The 7,100-nt window shown below is 41.6% G+C and overlaps 1 pseudogene; it reads right to left on the reverse strand.

Annotated features, from left to right (window-relative positions):
• Positions 1–229: 229 nt before the first annotated feature.
• On the reverse strand, positions 230–335 carry LOC118977527 (uncharacterized; annotated as a pseudogene).
• Positions 336–7,100: the final 6,765 nt, after the last annotated feature.

Genomic DNA, 7,100 nt, shown 5'->3' on the forward strand with positions numbered 1-7,100 from the left:
ATTTTATTGTTTACTTGTATCTTGTTTGCTTCCCTTACTCACCTTGAGTACCTATAACTGTAACATGCTAGGGCTCAACACATTTGTGATTAATTGGATGCTTTTTATATATTTTGAAAAATGAAAGAAGAACAATGGAAGATATTTATTGGAAGGTTGTGAATTATTTCTACTTTTTAGCTATACAGATGGAAAAGCACCTTTTTGCTTTATTTCTTTCTCCTCTCTCAGAGATTGATGTCTAGTGCAGCCTGTTGTTTACCTACAAACCATCTCTTTTAAACTGATAAGAACAGATACTACACTTGATCTTAGCCAAAAGGCCGAGAAGCGATCAAATCATCTTTTTTTATATCCTATCTTTTTGGGAGGGGTGAGGTGTTTAAAACAAAAGAGGAATTCTGGGTCCCATTTCTCCATCTTGGTGGAAACTAAACAATTCCACGTATGTGATTTTCATGACCCCAGAATTGTTGTATTTTGGCATGGACTTTTACAGATGGAGGGTGTCCCACACAAAGGCGGTTCCTAAAAATTGCTGGGTCCTCTCTCCATTCGTATGCCAGGTGCTGACCAGCTAATACGATGCCCTCCTGGTGTGCTATCCACAGCATTGGAAGCTGTGTGAATACAATTCAGAAGGGTCTACACAGAATTTCCCTTGTCTTCTCCTAGCTCCCAACTCTGTTATTTCTGACCTGTTGGGTTGAAAAACCAGGGCAGATCCCAGAATAGATGCTTCTGGGAGACCCAAAGTCCAAGATGGGACTGAACCTTACATGGTGCTCTGAATAATTCTTGTTTATTTTTCACTAAATAAGTTAAGTTTCTTCAAATCTGAATGCTAGAAAAGTGAACACACTGTTAATATCTACAATAATTTAATTTTCTAAGAGTCAATGTAAATTTTCTTTTTTAAGAGTCCCACCCTCACCCCAGAAATATATTTAAATACTAAAACTGAATAGACGCAGACATTTATACTTAGAGATTTAGAATATAATTTAAAAACAATAAGAAATACTTTCTATAGAAAATCAGGCTTCTATTACATTGCTTTCTAGGCAAAATACTTCAACTTCAGTTCCCTGGGATTGCTTTTCTACTAACTGAGAAGTGAATAATTATATGTGAATTCATCCGCTAGCATCTATATTTTCTACTTTCATTTGAAACAAAAAACAATTTCCCCCATCAGTGAAAAGGCTAAAAATGGATGATTTTATTAGAGCACAGAAAATTCTCTGTTATTTAATCCTTTGTGTAATGAAAGGGAAACACATAAAAAACATTGAAAAAGACTTTGCTGTTGGTAATTGTTATGATTACGGTGCCAATTTCTGCATTCAGACCTGGTCTGGAGCCAAAAAGTTGTGTATGGGTACCCTTAATGTATTTTTATTATACTTATAGAAATAAGGCATAAAGAACATAATGATACCCTGAAAGGAAGGAAAAAATAAAATTGTGACTGAACAACCAGCTCTGAAACAAATGGGGGATATCAACTAGCAAGTTTTTTTTTATTACTTAACTTGAGTTTTAGATGTAAATAGAATATCAAAAGTTGCTGTTCCACACTTCTAGGTCAACCCTAATAGACTGAAATCAGTGTCTAGCTTTTAGGTATTAACTTGGATTAAAAGCTTTGTTGGAATATTTCGGTTAATGAATTGCTTAGGAGACTGGACCTGTGAAAATCTTATTTAACAGAAAGCTCTGGGAGACTCTTGCTCTTCATAGGGTGGGAAATAAGAAGGAGAATTGTGGCAGGCTGGGCTGCAGTTTGCTTGCCTTTATGCCAGAACACAGACTATATTGGCTCGGGAGATGGTTCTGTACTTGAAGAGGGTGCAGCATGGTTAAGGGAAAAAAGCAATCATTAATCTCTGATATCAGACAGACCTGACCTTCAAGCTCAGCTCTCCCATTTACCCAATTTGCACAGCAGGTGTTTTGTGTCCTCCCTCCAAAAATAAAATAAAATAAAGTTGTATGTTGACATCCTAACTTCCAAAGTGATGGTACCTGGAAGTGGAGCCTTTGGGAGGTAATTAGGTTTACATGAGGTCATCAGGGTGAAGTCCCATGAGAGGAAGAGAGACCAGAACTTTTTTTTTTTTGCTCTACTTAATGAAGACACAGCAAGAAGGCAGCCGACTGCAAGCCAGGAAAAGGGTCTGCAGTAGGAATCAAATCTGCAAGCACCTTGATCTTGGACTTCCCAGCCACCAAAACTGTAATAAATAAATGTCTGTGTCTTAGGCCACCCAATCTATGGTGTTTTGTTAGAGCAGACCAAGCTGACTAAGAAGACAGCAGACACTTGGAAATACAAGAGAATGTTTCCCAGATATCAAGTTTTGATTGAAAAAAAAAAAAAACCCTCCATTTCAGGATACAATGTTGACTTCGGAAATAGGGAGAAAGTATTGAAGAATAGACCATTATCTCTCTAAATATTGCTTCTCTCCCATTCTCTTTCTCCTCTCCTTCTAGTACTTCAATTATACAGATTTCTACCTTTTGGCTGTTCCTTATATATACATCTCTTACTTTCTGCTTTATGTCTTCTATTGTCTATTTCTTTCTTGCATATTATTGTTCACTTGGTTTCCAGTTCACCAATCCAGGCTTATACCCTACTCAATCTTCTATAAAACCAATCCGATGATTTCTTAATTTCAAATATTGTATTTTTTCCATTCTAAAATGTCCACTTGTTATTTATATGTTCCGATTTTTCACTTAACTGTTTCTACCATTCAACTAACTTTTGCTCTAATATCTAAATCACCAATGGATCATTTTTCCACTCCTGTTTTTTTGTAAACCTGGCGTATTACACACATTAGCATGCTTCGTAAGTTTGGATATTGTGGATAAAAAAACTGTCGAGGCTCTGTGGGTTTCTTTCAAAAAAGAGCTAGTGTTTTTTTGGCAGGCAGATAGATCCTGCTGAGGTGTAAATTTGAACTTTGTTAGGGCTAGACTATTAATTTGTGTTACCTTATTTGACCTCATTGAGCAGACCTGATTCCTTGTGGGTTTCCTCTGCTCTAGTGCATTCCCCTTCTGCGGTCTTGGCTACAGTTTCGTAACGTTTCCTGGTGCACTTTCTCTTCGGTAGGGCTTAAACTAACCTGTTTTCAGGGCTGCGTGCTGCTGAGACCTGAGCTCAGCTTTTTAGCTCTCCAGCTGCCGTTTTGCATCTGGGTTCGTGGCGCACAATGTAGGCACCATCCAACAACTTGCGGAGAATATGGGCACTACTCTCTGGGCCCCTCGTGTGAATTTCTGTCACTCTTCAGAAATTTGCTTCTGGAGCACCTCACCCCTGCAAAACCGCCACTTTCCATAAAGGCTCTATTTCCTTATGTTTGAATATGGAGAACTACCTTAGAGAAAAAGCCAGGCGGAATGTGGGGCACACCTTCTATGCCTTATTCTTTCAGGGATTATAGCACGTGATTGCTGCTTCTCCAGTGTCCAGCAGTTGTTTTGTACATTTTATATGACATATCTCTCATTACATTTTGTATATTGTACATTTAGTTCTCATAATAGCTTCAGTCATAGCATTAAACCAGTACAAGCTACCACGCCAAGGCCAGAACTGGCTCGCCTTTACTTTCCAACTAACAGTAATGTAATTTCCATCCCATGACTCCATTGAAACTACTGTTGCTAGGGTCACCAGTGACTTCCATGATGGTGCTTCTCTGGATTCTCTCAGTCCATATCCTACTTTATCTTTTAGCAACATTCGACACAATCAACTTTCTGTCTTCAGGTTTTATGCCACACACTCTTGGTACTCCTTCTACCTCTGTTATCAAGTTTTTTCCTCAGTCATCTTTGTTGACTTAATTCCCTTTTACTCAAACTCGAATGTTGGCTGGAAACTTTCAAAGTGTATTTCCAGTCCAGGCTCTACTTCTAACTTTACAACTTAGATCTAGTGGCCTACTTGAGATCTCCAATTGGGTGACTCAAGGATTTTCAAATTTAGTATGTTTCAAATGGAATTATTTTTGTGCTGTATGCTGACCCCCCTTCTTCTAAAGTTCTCCTTGTCAACAAAGGATGCCGTTCTCCCCCATACCCCCTCGGCCTGTAACTCTTGCCAGGCACTTGGGAATGCCCTGATTCTTCCCGGTCATTTCAATGCACCAGGTTTTCACAACTCATCTTCTGATTGGACTTTCAGCTTTATGAGAGTGTAGCTCTTCACTGGCGGACAATCTTACCTCACTTTGCCCGGGGCAACACGTGCCGTTCTGGAACCCATCAGGGTCTATTTTCTTAGGGCTTTTGAGGGCATCAGGGCTGTGAACCACGAAATGTCACTATAATGCAACGTATGATAGAAGAATTCATAGGCCAGATCAAAGTTATCACATGAAGATTAATTCATCTTCTCCATGTTTTGTTTTAGATGCTTGGGACATTTCTGGTTAATTTTTAAACAATTTCTAGGAAACTTCCGAAATATGGAGGCTGAGGTGGGCTGTTAGGTAAATTCTGTGAGGCTGTCTTATGGAAAATAGTAACCATCTCATAGAACTGTATCTGCTAGTAGCTGGATGAGCTATCAATTATGCTATACATTCTAAAATTTTAGGCTCTTCTTTTAGTCACGGGTAACTGGGAGTCTTAGATTGGTGCATACCATCTAGTCTGTTATGTGTCTTAAAATTAAAATAGGTACAAAAATAACAGTATGTTTTAGCTAATGAGTTTCCAGGAAACGTTGTAAGAAAAATGATGCCCTTATGCTTTCTAAGCTTACTTTCGAACCCCTAGACACAGCACAGTACCCTCTGACCCTGGGTGACCTCGGGCAAGTCACTTACCTTCTCTGTCTTCATTTTCCTCTTTGTAAAAAGGGGATGATAACAGTGCCTGCTCTTTGGTTGCTGTGAGGATTAAATGACTTAGTATTAATAAAGTGACGTGAATGGGGTCTGGCACAGGGCGGACATAACTGCAACTGTAATACTGTAAATACAGTATTCACGGCTTTTTCTTTTTGTTTCTGTTGCTTCGTGAAAAAAACTAAGGAGTGAGGAATCTTGGAGTCTCCCCTTAGAGGTGCCATTGTTTATCCATGTGGCCTTAGTGGCACTTAAGTTTTAGGATCACTTATCTTTGGTTTTGCGTCTGTAGCATAAGCAGTGTTTGCTGGATACTTCTCCTGTGCCAAACACTCTAGGGGGCATTTGCCCTGCCCCATCTCATTTAATCTCACGACGATAGCTCTAGACAGACGGTAAAATAATAATCTTCATTTTGTCCGAGGCATAAAAAAGAAAACAACCGGTCTGAGGTCACAGAGCCAGTACGTGTGGCACCTGGGCTGCTCGTGGGTCTCCAGAACACAAAGCTCCTGACCACCACTCTGAGATCCTGACCCTCCCTCCTCACCCTTCCCATGGCTGCTTCCTTCCTTACAGGGCCGCTGCGCATTGCAGAGCAACCCAGATTTCAGCCAGAACTTCGTCTCTGAAAACCGTCTGCAGTGGGAGGGAGTCCTTGAGACTGTCTCCTTATTTAAGTGAGACATCGCTGTGGCCCCATGGCTGTGGCCTCCTGGTGCAGGCTGGGTCCAGTCTCTTTAGCAGCTCACTGGCTCTCTCTGGAGATGAATAGGGAGAGCCTGGGCCAGCCTTTATTCTTAGGCTTTTGGCTCTATGTCATTGTTTTCTTTCGAGGACGCATTTGCAGTGACAACAAAGAAACTCATGCAGACTGTAAGCCTTGTGTTGCCTCCTTTAGCATTTTGTCCTCTACATCATGTCCTAGTTTCTCTCGGCAGCCGTGTGGCTTTACCCCTCACTTCTCCCCAAACAGTCTCCCTGTAGCTTTTACATTCAAAACTGAATCTTCTTGTCAATCTTGTTGTTTTTTATTTAGAATCAGACCATCCTTGCAATGGCCACAGGAGACAATACATTAAATGCTTTTGTGACCCTAATGGTGAGAAGAGCAGGCCAGTAAGGAAAGAAGCATCACTAGGTGGCGGGGGAGTGTTTTCAGACCAGCAGAATCCTGTGATATGTCTGAAACTACACTGTGTGGGGGCCATGGGGGAAGGATTCCCCTACCCCCCCACTCAGGACCAGTAGGACCATTAAATGTCAGTGCTAGACAGGATCAGATAACATTCCAGCCCCTGGAGAGAGGAGGAAGTCAAGAAGACCACTAGAAGCTAATTGCCTTGTGCAAGATCCCAGGTCACCTTAGCATTTAACCAAGACCAGCCCTCCTGATACCAGTGCCCATAACCCTGCATGGTGTCACCTCTTCCACTCCAGACTCCTGTGTGTAGCAGGTGTGAATCCCAGACTGTTGGTGGTGAAACAGCACCAGATGTTACAAGGGCGGAGTCAGACAAGACCTTGGTTCAGCAATCTCCCTTGAGTTCTGGTTATGAAAGAATTCAGAGCCAAGACTCAAAACAATAAGAGAAAGTTTATTTAGAAAGTCACAGAGGTAGAAGAAGTGACCCATAAAAGAAATAGGCACAGGAAACAAGTCACAGAAGCAAAATGAGGTCATTTGGAGCTTAGGAAAGAGAGAGGCAAGGAAAACTTGCCTGGGGAAAGGGGTTAGGACAAAGCGTGAGAGAGAGAGAGAGAGATTATAAGGGTGTGGATTTTAGGGGAGGTCCCAGGGAAGGATCTCAATAGAATATTCACCAACTTTCCAGGCATATCCTTTCAGAGTTGTGGTCTCCATTAATTGGTCAGCAAGAGGGTAGTGGGTCATCAGTTGTTGCAGCCATGGCATCACTTGTCTGGTTTTGCTACTTTTCTGGGCCTGGAGCTGAAATGCAGCTGAGGCCTCGATGTTGTCCCTAGAGGTTAATGCTTAAGGGAGTGGTTGTGCAGAGGCCCATTTGGGAGTTTCACGAGGCTACTCTCTGGCCCTGCCTTCCTCCTCCTACTGCATGACCAGTGACAGGTCAGGGAGGAAAGTTCAGGCGAGAGTCTGAACCTCATGACCACTGATATAAAAGATCAGAGAGAAGGTAACCCTTGGGGCAGGGTCCTTGTTTTTCCAGTTCTGCCCATTGCTAGGCACCCAGGGCTTTCTCT

The sequence above is a fragment of the Sturnira hondurensis genome, unplaced genomic scaffold, assembly GCF_014824575.4.
Source record: "Sturnira hondurensis isolate 20B ecotype Veracruz unplaced genomic scaffold, ASM1482457v3 Scaffold0021354, whole genome shotgun sequence".
Lineage (NCBI taxonomy): Eukaryota > Metazoa > Chordata > Mammalia > Chiroptera > Phyllostomidae > Sturnira > Sturnira hondurensis.